Genomic DNA, 12,769 nt, shown 5'->3' with positions numbered 1-12,769 from the left:
TTGGAGACGTGCGCGGCCATGCAGTAGTGGGTGAACAGGGCGTACAGAAGGGGACTAAGCATGCGCCCCTGAGGGGCCCCTATGTTGATGGTCAGCGTGGCAGATGTGTTGTTGCCTTTTCTCACCACTAAGAGACTGAGGTAGGAGACAGACCATTGAAGGAGTGGCCTCCCATCCCGCATATTGTCAATCTAAGGTTATGTTATGTAGACACAGACAGTGATTTGACAACTAGCCATAATTCTATCCTCCTGATTCCTGCTTACAAGCGAAAACTAAAGTAGGAAGCACCAGTGACTCGGTCAATAAAACAGTGGTCAGATGAACAGATGCTAAGCTACAAGACTGTTTTGCTGGCACAGCCTGGAATAGGTTCCAGGATTCTTCCGTTGGCATTGAGGAGTACACCACATCCGTCACTGGCTTCATCAATAAGTGCATTGATGACGTCGTCCCCACAGTGACTGTACATACTTAGCCCAACCAGAAGCCATGGATTACAGACAACATCCGCACTGAGCTAAAGGGTAGAGCTGCAGCTTTCATGGAGCGGGACTCTAACCAGGAAGTTTATAAGAAATCCCACTATGTCCTCCGACGAACCATCAAACAGGCAAAGCGTCAATGCAGGACTAAGATTGAATCGTACTACACCGGTTCTGACGCTCATCGGATGTGGCAGGGCTTGCAAACTATTACAGACTACGAAGGGAATTATAGCCACGAGCTGCCCAGGGACACGAGCGTACCAGGCGAGGTAAATTACTTCTATGCTTGCTTCGATGCAAGTAACACTGAAACATGCCTGAGAGCATCAGCTGTTCCAGACTACTGTGTGATCATGCCCTCCGTAGCCGATGTGAGTAAGATCTTTAAACAGGTGTTGTGGAAAAATCCTACGCAGGGACACTCGAAGTCAATCTTAAATTAATAATTGTTTATTGTCAGCGTGCTGAAGTGGTTCCAACGAACTCATTCCACCATACTACACATGTCAATCAGGAGCTCTCCTTGGGCAGACCCAAAAATTGTCTTATATACGGCAATACACAGACAAGTTATATTTGCAGAATTTAGCATAATGAATTAATCATTACCGTTTTGTTTCAATCATGTGACCGACCAATACTGTTTCATAACATGTGACAGACCAACACCTCACGAGGCTTCTCCTCTCTAAGCTGAGACTTTTAAACTGAGATATCTTTTGTTCGTTGTCAAAACAACGTCTGGGCGTACTGCCAAATTGCAGCTACTGATAGTGAGGATTTGTACAGTCAGACACTTGCATGACCACAGAAATTGGTTTATAGAATGGCACATGAATAGAACACAGAAATTAGTTATATGAAAAGCACAAACATTAAAATGTCCATTACACAGGGCAACATTTACAAGGCCACAGGGCCAGACGGATTACCAGGACGTGTACTCCAAGCATGCGCTGACCAGCTGGCAAGTGTCTTCACTGACATTTTCAACCTGTCCCTGACTGAGTCTGTAATTCCAACATGTTTCAAGCAGACCACCTGTGCCCAAGAACACTAAGGTAACCTGCCTAAATGACTACCGACCCGTAGCACTCACGTCTGTAGCCATGAAGTGCTTTAAAAGGCTGGTTATGACTCACATCAACACCATTATCCCAGAAACCCTAGACCCACTCCAATTTGCATAGCGCCCCAACATATCCACAGATGATGCAATCTCTATTGCACCCAACACTGCCCTTTCTCACCTGGACAAAAGGAACACCTTTTGACTACAGCTCAGCGTTCAACACCATAGTGCCCCCAAAGCTCATCACTAAGCTAAGGACCCTGGGACTAAACACCTCCTTCTGGAACTGGATCCTGGACTTTCTGACGGGCCGCCCCCAGGTGGTAAGGGTAGGTAACAACGCATCCGCCACGCTGATTCTCAACACGGGGACCCCTCAGGGTTGCGTGCTCAGTCCCCTCCTGTACTCCCTGTTCACTCATGACTGCATGGCCAGGCACAATTCCAACACCATCATTAAGTTTGCTGATGACAACAGTGGTAGGTCTGATCACCGACAATGATGAGACAGCCTATAGGGAGGTCAGACACCTAGCCGTGTGGTGCCAGGACAAAAACCTCTCCCTCAACGTGATCAAGACAAAGGAGATGATTGTTGACTACAGGAAAAGGAGGACCGAGCACGCCCCCATTCTCATCGATGGGGCTGTAGTGGAGCAGGTTGAGAGCTTCAAGTTCCTTGGTGTCCACATCAACAACAAACTATCATGGTCCAAACACACAGTCATGAAGAGGGCACGACAAAGCCTATTCCCTCTCAGGAGACTGAAAAAATGTGGCTTGGGTCCTCAGATCCTCAAAAAGTTATACAGCTGCACCATTGAGAGCATCCTGACTTGTTGCATTACTGCCTGGTATGGCAACTCCTCGGCCACCGACCGCAAGGCACTACAGAGGGTAGTGTGTACGGCACAGTACATCACTGGGGCCAAGCTTCATGCCATCCAGGACCTCTATACCAGGCGGTGTCAGAGGAAGACTCCAGCCACCCTAGTCATAGATTGTTCCCTCTGCTACCGCACGGCAAGTGGTAGCGGAGTGCCAAGTCTAGGTCCAAAAGGCTTCTTAACAGCTTCTACCCCAAAGCCATAAGACTCCTGAACAGTTAATCAAATGGCTACCCAGACTATTTGCATTGCTTGACCCCCCCCCCATGCTCTTTTATGCTGCTGCTACTCTCTGTTTATTATCTATGCATCGTCACTTTAACTACATGTACATATTACCTCAATTACCTCGACTAACCGGTGCCCCCACACATTGCCTCTGTACCAGTACCCCCAGTATATTTTACTGCTGCTCTTTAATTATTTGTTACATGTATTTTTTACTTAATCTATTTTTTACTAAACACGTATTTTTCTTAACTGCATTGTTGGTTAACCTCTCTAGGGTAGGTGGCACCAAATCGTCCCACCAACGTAACAGCCAGTGGAATCCTGTGGCGCGTTATTCAAATACCTTAGAAATGCTATTACTTCAATTTCTCAAACATATGACTATTTTACAGCATTTTAAAGACAAGACTCTCGTTAATCAAACCACACTGTCCGATTTCAAAAAGGCTTTACAACGAAAGCAAAACATTAGATTATGTCAGCAGAGTACCCAGCCAGAAATAATCAGACACACCTAGGACATTATGTTATACAATACATGCATGTTTTGTTCAATCAAGTTCATATTTATATAAAAAACTAGCTTTTTACATTAGCATGTGACGTTCAGAACTAGCATACCCCCCGGAAACTTCCGGCGAATTTACTAACAATTTACTAAATTACTCACGATAAATGTTCACAAAAAGCATAACAATTATTTTAAGAATCATAGATACAGAACTCCTCTATGCACTCGATATGTCCGATTTTAAAATAGCTTTTTGGTGAAAGCACAATTTGCAATATTCTAAGTAGATAGCCCGGCATCACAGGGCTAGCTATTTAGACACCCAGCAAGTTTAGCCTTCACCAAACTCCGATTTACTATTAGAAAAGTTTGATTACCTTTGGTGTTCTTCGTCAGAATGCACTCCCAGGACTTCTACTTCAATAACAAATGTTGGTTTGGTCCCAAATAATCCATAGTTATGTTCAAACAGCGGCGTTTTGTTCGTGCGTTCAAGACACTATCCGAATGGTAAATAAGGGTTACGAGCACGGCACATTTCGTGACAAAAAAATTCTAAATATTCCATTACCGTACTTCGAAGCATGTCAACCGCTGTTTAAAATCAATTTTTATGCCATTTTTCTCGTAAAAAAGCGATAATATTCCGACCGGGAATCTGCAATTAGGTAAACAGACGAAAGAAAATAAAGCATGGGGTCGACTCGGGCACGCGCCTAAGCCCATTGTCCTCTGATCGGCCACTTGTCAAAAGCGATAATGTGTTTCAGCCTGGGGTTGCCTCGATATCGTTCAGCTTTTTCCCGGGCTCTGAGAGCCTATGGGAGCCGTAGGAAGTGTCACGTTACAGCAAAGATCCTCAGTCTTCAATAAACAGAGGCAAGAAGAACAACAACTTGTCATACAGGCCACTTCCTGCATGGAATCTTCTCAGGTTTTTGCCTGCCATATGAGTTCTGTTATACTCACAGACACCATTCAAACAGTTTTAGAAACTTTAGGGTGTTTTCTATCCAAAGCAATTATATGCATATTCTAGTTACTGGGCAGGAGTAGTAACCAGATTAAATCGGGTACGTTTTTTATCCGGCCGTGTAAATACTGCCCCCTGGCCCTAACAGGTTAAGGGCTTGTAAGTAAGCCTTTCACTAAGGTCTACACCTGTTGTATTTGGCGCATGTGACAAATAAAGCTCTCACTCTCTCTCTCATATATATATATATATATATATATATATATATACACTGCTCAAAAAAATAAAGGGAACACTTAAACAACACAATGTAACTCCAAGTCAATCACACTTCTGTGAAATCAAACTGTCCACTTAGGAAGCAACACTGATTGACAATAAATTTCACAGGCTGTTGTGCAAATGGAATAGACAACAGGTGGAAATTATAGGCAATTAGCAAGACACCCCCAATAAAGGAGTGGTTCTGCAGGTGGGGACCACAGACCACTTCTCAGTTCTTATGCTTCCTGGCTGATGTTTTGGTCACTTTTGAATGCTGGCGGTGCTTTCACTCTAGTGGTAGCATGAGACGGAGTCTACAACCCACACAAGTGGCTCAGGTAGTGCAGCTCATCCAGGATGGCACATCAATGCGAGCTGTGACAAGAAGGTTTGCTGTGTCTGTCAGCGTAGTGTCCAGAGCATGGAGGCGCTACCAGGAGACAGGCCAGTACATCAGGAGACGTGGAGGAGGCCGTAGGAGGGCAACAACCCAGCAGCAGGACCGCTACCTCCGCCTTTGTGCAAGGAGGAGCAGGAGGAGCACTGCCAGAGCCCTGCAAAATGACCTCCAGCAGGCCACAAATGTGCATGTGTCTGCTCAAACGGTCAGAAACAGACTCCATGAGGGTGGTATGAGGGCCCGACGTCCACAGGTGGGGGTTGTGCTTACAGCCCAACACCGTGCAGGACGTTTGGCATTTGCCAGAGAACACCAAGATTGGCAAATTCGCCACTGGCGCCCTGTGATCTTCACAGATGAAAGCAGGTTCACACTGAGCACATGTGAGAGACGTGACAGAGTCTGGAGACGCCGTGGAGAACGTTCTGCTGCCTGCAACATCCTCCAGCATGACCGGTTTAGCGGTGGGTCAGTCATGGTGTGGGGTGGCATTTCTTTGGGGGGCCGCACAGCCCTCCATGTGCTCGCCAGAGGTAGCCTGACTGACATTAGGTACCGAGATGAGATCCTCAGACCCCTTGTGAGACCATATGCTGGTGCGGTTGGCCATGGGTTCCTCCTAATGCAAGACAATGCTAGACCTCATGTGGCTGGAGTGTGTCAGCAGTTCCTGCAAGAGAAAGGCATTGATGCTATGGACTGGCCCGCCCGTTCCCCAGACCTGAATCCAATTGAGCACATCTGGGACATCATGTCTCGCTCCATCCACCAACGCCACGTTGCACCACAGACTGTCCAGGAGTTGGCGGATGTTTTAGTCCAGGTCTGGGAGGAGATCCCTCAGGAGACCATCCACCACCTCATCAGGAGCATGCCCAGGCGTTGTAGGAAGGTCATACAGGCACGTGGAGGCCACACACACTACTGAGCCTCATTTTGACTTGTTTTAAGGACATTACATCAAAGTTGGATCAGCCTGTGGTGTGGAAAACCACTTTAATTTTGAGTGTGACTCCAAATCCAGACCTCCATGGGTTGATAAATTGGATTTCCATTGATTATTTTTGTGTGATTTTGTTGTCAGCACATTCAACTATGTAAAGAAAAAAGTATTTAATAAGATTGTCTTTCATTCAGATCTAGGATGTGTTTAAGTGTTCCCTTTATTTTTTTGAGCAGTGTATATATATATATATATTATATATATATATATACACACACACACACACAGGGGGGGCAAAAAAGTATTTAGTCAGCCACCAATTGTGCAAGTTCTCCCACTTAAAAAGATGAGAAGGGCCTGTAATTTTCATCATAGGTACACTTCAACTATGACAGACAAAATGAGAAGAAAAAAAATTGTAGGATTTTTAATGAATTTATTTGCAAATTATGGTGGAAAATAAGTATTTGGTCAATAACAAAAGTTTATCTCAATACTTTGTTATATACCCTTTGTTGGCAATGACACAGGTCAAACGTTTTCTGTATGCCTTCTCAAGGTTTTCACACACTGTTGCTGGTATTTTGGCCCATTCCTCCATGCAGATCTCCTCTAGAGCAGTGATGTTTTGGGGCTGTCGCTGGGCAACACGGACTTTCAACTCCCTCCAAAGATTTTCTATGGGGTTGAGATCTGGAGACTGGCTAGGCCACTCCAGGACCTTGAAATGCTTCTTACGAAGCCACTCCTTCGTTGCCCGGGCGGTGTGTTTGGGATCATTGTCATGCTGAAAGACCCAGCCACGTTTCATCTTCAATGCCCTTGCTGATGGAAGGAGGTTTTCACTCAAAATCTCACGATACATGGCCCCATTCATTCTTTCCTTTACACGGATCAGTCGTCCTGGTCCCTTTGCAGAAAAACAGCCCCAAAGCATGATGTTTCCACCCCCATGCTTCACAGTAGGCATGGTGTTCTTTGGATGCAACTCAGCATTCTTTGTCCTCCAAACACGACGAGTTGAGTTTTTACCAAAAAGTTATATTTTGGTTTCATCTGACCATATGACATTCTCCCAAACCTCTTCTGGATCATCCAAATGCTCCTAGCAAACTTCAGACGGGCCTGGACATGTACTGGCTTAAGCAGGGGGACACGTCTGGCACTGCAGGATTTGAGTCCCTGGCGGCGTAGTGTGTTACTGATGGTAGGCTTTGTTACTTTGGTCCCAGCTTTCTGCAGGTCATTCACTAGGTCCCCCCGTGTGGTTCTGGGATTTTTGCTCACCGTTCTTGTGATAATTTTGACCCCACGGGGTGAGATCTTGCGTGGAGCCCCAGATCGAGGGAGATTATCAGTGGTCTTGTATGTCTTCCATTTCCTAATAATTTCTCCCACAGTTGATTTCTTCAAACGAAGCTGCTTACCTATTGCAGATTCAGTCTTCCCAGCCTGGTGCAGGTCTACAATTTTGTTTCTGGTGTCCTTTGACAGCTCTTTGGTCTTGGCCATAGTGAAGTTTGGAGTGTGACTGTTTGAGGTTGTGGACAGGTGTCTTTTATACTGATAACAAGTTCAAACAGGTGCCATTAATACAGGTAACGAGTGGAGGACAGAGGAGCCTCTTAAAGAAGAAGTTACAGGTCTGTGAGAGCCAGAAACCTTGCTTGTTTGTAGGTGACCAAATACTTATTTTCCACCATAATTTGCAAATAAATTCATTAAAAATCCTACAATGTGATTTTCTGGATTTTTTTTTCATTTTGTCTGTCATAGTTGACGTGTACCTATGATGAGGCCTCTCATCTTTTTAAGTGGGAGAACTTGCACAATTGGTGGCTGACTAAATACTTTTTTGCCCCACTGTATATACATACATATATATACATATACTGTGATGTTATCTCTTGGTTTTATCTTCCCAGTTTCAGCAAAACTTTGATGTGTGATGTGTCCCTGTGCAGAGTCTCAGATGGGGAGCTGGACCTCTTGAAGACCAAGCTAGACTGGCAGGCCTGTGGATCTCTTGTTCTGGGCTACTCAGAGGTGCTGCCAGAACTGGACCTTGGCACTATCAATTCACAGACTACCACCTACAGCCCCTCCATACAAACCTGCACATAGGACAAGTGCTGGGGTGAGTATGTTTTAGTTTGTGTGTGTGTGTTTGTCCTTCGATTCATTTTGTGCATGTAAGTATTGTCTGATCAGTTATTGACCACTCATTCTCTTCCTCTCTGTAGCCTCAGTCACAAAGTAATCACTGATGCTCTGACTGAAACTAGCCTACACCAACTGGTCTTTGCCAACTGTTCCACTAACCTACCGTATGATGTGCATTGGAGTGCTTGCCTGTGATTGAGAAAGCGTGTGATGTAGGTACAGTGAGGGAAAAAAATATTTGATCCCCTGCTGATTTTGTACGTTTGCCCACTGACAAAGAAATGATCAGTTTATAATTTTTATGATAGGTTTATTTGAACAGTGAGAACCAGAATAACAACAAAAAAATCCAGAAAAACACATGTCAAAAATGTTATAAATTGATTGCATTTTAATGAGAGAAATAAGTATTTGACCCCCTCTCAATCAGAAAGATTTCTGGCTCCCAGGTGTCTTTTATACAGGTAACAAGCTGAGATTAGGAGCACACTCTTAAAGGGAGTTCTCCTAATCTCAGCCTGTTACCTGTATAAAAGACACCTGTCCACAGAAGCAATCAATCAGATTCCAAACTCTCCACCATGGCCAAGACCAAAGAGCTCTCCAAGGATGTCAGGGACAAGATTGTAGACCTACACAAGGCTGGAATGGGCTACAAGACCATCGCCAAGCAGCTTGGTGAGAAGGTGACAACAGTTGGTGCGATTATTCGCAAATGGAAGAAACACAAAAGAACTTTCAGTCTCCCTCGGCCTGGGGCTCCATGCAAGATCTCACCTCGTGGAGTTGCAATGATCATGAGAACGGTGAGGAATCAGCCCAGAACTACACGGGAGGATCTTGTCAATGATTTCAAGGCAGCTGGGACCATAGTCACCAAGAAAACAATTGGTAACACACTATGCCGTGAAGGACTGAAATCCTGCAGCGCCCGCAAGGTCCCCCTGCTCAAGAATACATATACATGCCCGTCTGAAGTTTGCCAATGAACATCTGAATGATTCAGAGGACAACTGGTGAAAGTGTTGTGGTCAGATGAGACCAAAATGGAGCTCTTTGGCATCAACTCAACTCGCCGTGTTTGGAGGAGTCGGAATGCTGCCTATGACCCCAAGAACACCATCCCCACCGTCAAACATGGAGGTGGAAACATTATGCTTTGGGGGTGTTTTTCTGCTAAGGGGACAGGACAACTTCACCGCATCAAAGGGACGATGGACGAGGCCATGTACCGTCAAATCTTGGGTGAGAACCTCCTTCCCTCAGCCAGGGCATTGAAAATGGGTCGTGGATGGTATGAAAATGACCCAAAACACACGGCCAAGGCAACAAAGGAGTGGCTCAAGAAGAAGCACATTAAGGTCCTGGAGTGGCCTAGACAGTCTCCAGACCTTAATCCCATAGAAAATCTGTGGAGGGAGCTGAAGGTTCGAGTTGCCAAACGTCAGCCTCGAAACCTTAATGACTTGGAGAAGATCTGCAAAGAGGAGTGGGACAAAATCCCTCCTGAGATGTGTGCAAACCTGGTGGCCAACTACAAGAAACGTCTGACCTCTGTGGTTGCCAACAAGGGTTTTGCCACCAAGTACTAAGTGTCATGTTTTGCAGAGGGGTCAAATACTTATTTCCCTCATTAAAATGCAAATCAATTTATACAATTTTTGACATGCGTTTTTCTGGATTGTTTTGTTGTTTTTCTGTCTCTCACTGTTCAAATAAACCTACCATTAAAATTATAGACTGATGATTTCTTTGTCAGTGGGCAAACGTACAAAATCAGCAGGGGATCAAATATTTTTTTCCCTCACTGTAGGTAGTGAGTGAAGACAGGGAGAGGGGCGGTCTCTTTTATTTGATGTAACTGTTGGAAGAGGGTGATCTGTTCGGTAATGATGAATAATATACTTCCTCCACAGCCTCTTCAACAACAGACTTGTGAACAGAACATCCTTCCTGACACAAGACAAGAGTTCTGAGGTCTTGTAAAGAGGGATGAGAGGACTGCCAATAGATTAAACTGATTCATTACTTTGATCAGTCCTACTTTCAACACTTCGTACTAAAAATGTACTCTGATTGCCCACTTAAGCTTGCAATGGATTTCAGTGGAGTTAAACATGACACATGCAGTGTCACTGTTTCGTGTGGAAGGGGCTACGAGAAGGGGTCGATTTGGAATTCAGCACTGTCCATGGGTTGACCGTCCTGAACTTTTTTTTCCTTAAATGTTTTGTTTTTGACAGTACAGCTGGAAATGTAAAGATTGAAACATAGTAGGGGCATAGACAGAGGGTGGCCGAGGTGGAGCCCAATCCCTGTTGCCAGGGGGCCCAATCCCTGTTGCCAGGGGGCATATCTGGTACAGAGTCGGGGAGCTTAGACCACTACACTAGACTCCGTCACGACTGACCTGAACTTTTTACCAGAAAAGAAATACTATGTTCATCAGACTCTCCTCACTGTAAAACTCAGAATGGTTGTGAGGTCACAGGGAAAAGACTGATCTGAGGGACCACAGACTCACAAAACATTGTAGCTCACTTGACTGGAAAACAGCTCTTTGTGGTGCCTATGTCTGACATGAAATAAAAATGAAAACAACAGAAAATTGCTCTCTACTTCCTACCACAATCTTATATATTGCATACTTAGAATATGAATGTGATTATTCATACACTCATATTAGGCTTATTTCTCTTTGGTTGGGGTGTTCAATGGTTAAGTGGACTAGCTACCACTATGGCATTTTGATGTTATGGCGTCAGCTCTGGCTGGCTGAGAAGACAAGTAAAAGGGCTAATAGTTGGCAGGGCAATTTTTGTTTTTCCCAACTTTGTATTACCGTATCAAATAATTTAATTAAGGTAGAAAAAGAACTTTATATCGGTGTTATGCCTGTTGTTCAAGTGTGTAACTGCCCTCTCATTTGCTAGAATGGTCCCACCTGATCTCACCTCCTCCCGACTTCCTTCCATCTTTGAAGACATGTATTTTCATTGTTAGAGTGGCCACTTGAGTATCTTATCTATATAATTGTCATGACTGCCACTCCTTGGTGAGGATCAAAGGTGCCGGATCAGCTAGGCCAATGGCTGACAGATAGCCAAACTCTCTCTCTCTCCTGGGGGAGTTGGCCCGGTTTTATGATTTAACGACCGGATTGTAAATACCTGGCAGAAACTCTCCCTTTGGCTCTGCAGTATTGAATGTCTGAGTGTTACAGAGAGACTCTTGCTAAAAACTTTAACATCAAAAGATTGGACATTGGAACATTAGTTTTGAAATCCGAATGGTTGGTGGGTTTATTATTTTGTGATATCATTAAGGATGGTATAACTAAGTAACATTGTAACTTTAAGAGCTTTCACAATGTATAGATCAGATTTGCATCTAAATGTTGTATAAAATAAATGATTAAGTGTAAGAATACTGTTGTGAAGATAAAATGTGATTTTAGCCTTCTAAATGAGAATTGTTTTTCATATAAACTTTTGCTAAGTCAGTAACCACGCCCACGTGAGCACAGACTTCGTGCCAGCATGATGGAACACCCCTTTTTACCTAAGCATAAAAGGACTCGTAACAAAATTTACATTAGACCAAAACATGCCGGGTTGCTGCCGGTGTGTAAAGTGGTCCTAGCTGTACCCTGAATAATCAACCATTGAGACCAGTCTACGTGCAGCGTGAGCTGAATACGTTACCAATGGTTAAATCTCTACAGTTGGGTAATTTAAAGTAGTCTATGTAGAACAATTTACCCAGACGGGAAAGAAGAACAATTCCCTATCACCACTGTGTGATACACCTCTGATGGATCCATTCTAACGAACACTCCAGAACAAAAGAAGCCTACAACTACTAAGGAAATTGTGACCTCTGGTGGACCACCAGAGACTTACATCGAACCACCACATTGAACTATCGAGTTCAACAGAGAGACGACAGAGAAAGACATCTACGCGTAAATATGTATTGCATTCCTTTTCTGAATGAGCGGGTGTTAGGGTTCCTAATATCCATATTTACAGTGAGTGTATTTTTCAACTGTATGTACGATAAGTCCACTCTCTTTGTCTCTCCCGCTCCTTATCTTTCCCCACCCCCTTTCCATTGTGTAACAAGCTGTCATATCGGGTTAGTCCACTAGGGACTGTTTCATTGCATTATGTTAGTAATAAATAATCTACACTGTGTATGTATTTCTGTGTGATTATTTAGTGAGTTAGTAAATAAATAAGGCAATTTGTGTATCGCTGAATCATCACTTAGGCTAGGGTTCGTGCAGATTTACGAGGTCAACGACATTCAGAATGAGACTGAAGTAATAATACATGAATAAGTGACTGTTATAGGATATATTCATATCTATAGATTGAGATTAATTCAGGAGATAATAAATCGTTAAATAAGTTTTCCCGTGGTGCCCCAAGTTACAAATGAGTTAATTGTTAATTGTTACATGATTCATTGATTCATTCATTGATTCATTGATTTGATTTGATTAAAAACAGTCATCACATTAATGATAGTCACGTCACAACATAATAGATACTCGTTGAGACTACTCAACTTCCCACTTGTTTTTTGTTTTCTTCTGTTGGCTAACATGCTGACTAGACCGCGTGCCATCGTGCGCATGTTGATTTTGTCCTGACGCGATCAGGACACGCAGGTTGAAATATCAAAACAAACTCTGAACCAACTGTATTAATCTGGGGACAGGTCAAAATGCATGAAACATTCATGGCCATTTAGCTAGCTAGATAATTTGTCCTGGGATATAAACTTTGGGTTGTTATTTTATCTGAAATGCACAAGGTCCTCTTCTCCGACA

The 12,769-nt window shown here is 43.8% G+C and overlaps 1 long non-coding RNA gene across 4 annotated transcripts in view; it reads left to right on the top strand.

The window, feature by feature from the left end:
• Window positions 1-12,128, top strand: part of LOC115167564 (uncharacterized) — a 34,868-nt gene extending 22,740 nt beyond the window's left edge. For 2 of the 4 annotated variants that reach the window (XR_003870508.1, XR_003870506.1), the window contains exon 3: window positions 7,734-8,185. This is a non-coding gene — a long non-coding RNA (uncharacterized LOC115167564). Of the gene's footprint in view, window positions 1-7,733; window positions 8,186-9,848 lie in introns of those variants that run through there. The other 2 variants (XR_003870509.1, XR_003870507.1) reach the window with 2 other exon arrangements.
• Window positions 12,129-12,769: the final 641 nt, after the last annotated feature.

Source organism: Salmo trutta, chromosome 29 (assembly GCF_901001165.1).
Source record: "Salmo trutta chromosome 29, fSalTru1.1, whole genome shotgun sequence".
Classification (NCBI taxonomy): domain Eukaryota; kingdom Metazoa; phylum Chordata; class Actinopteri; order Salmoniformes; family Salmonidae; genus Salmo; species Salmo trutta.
The sequence above is the reverse complement of the archived record's forward strand: the minus strand, read 5'-3'. Positions and strand labels throughout refer to the sequence as shown.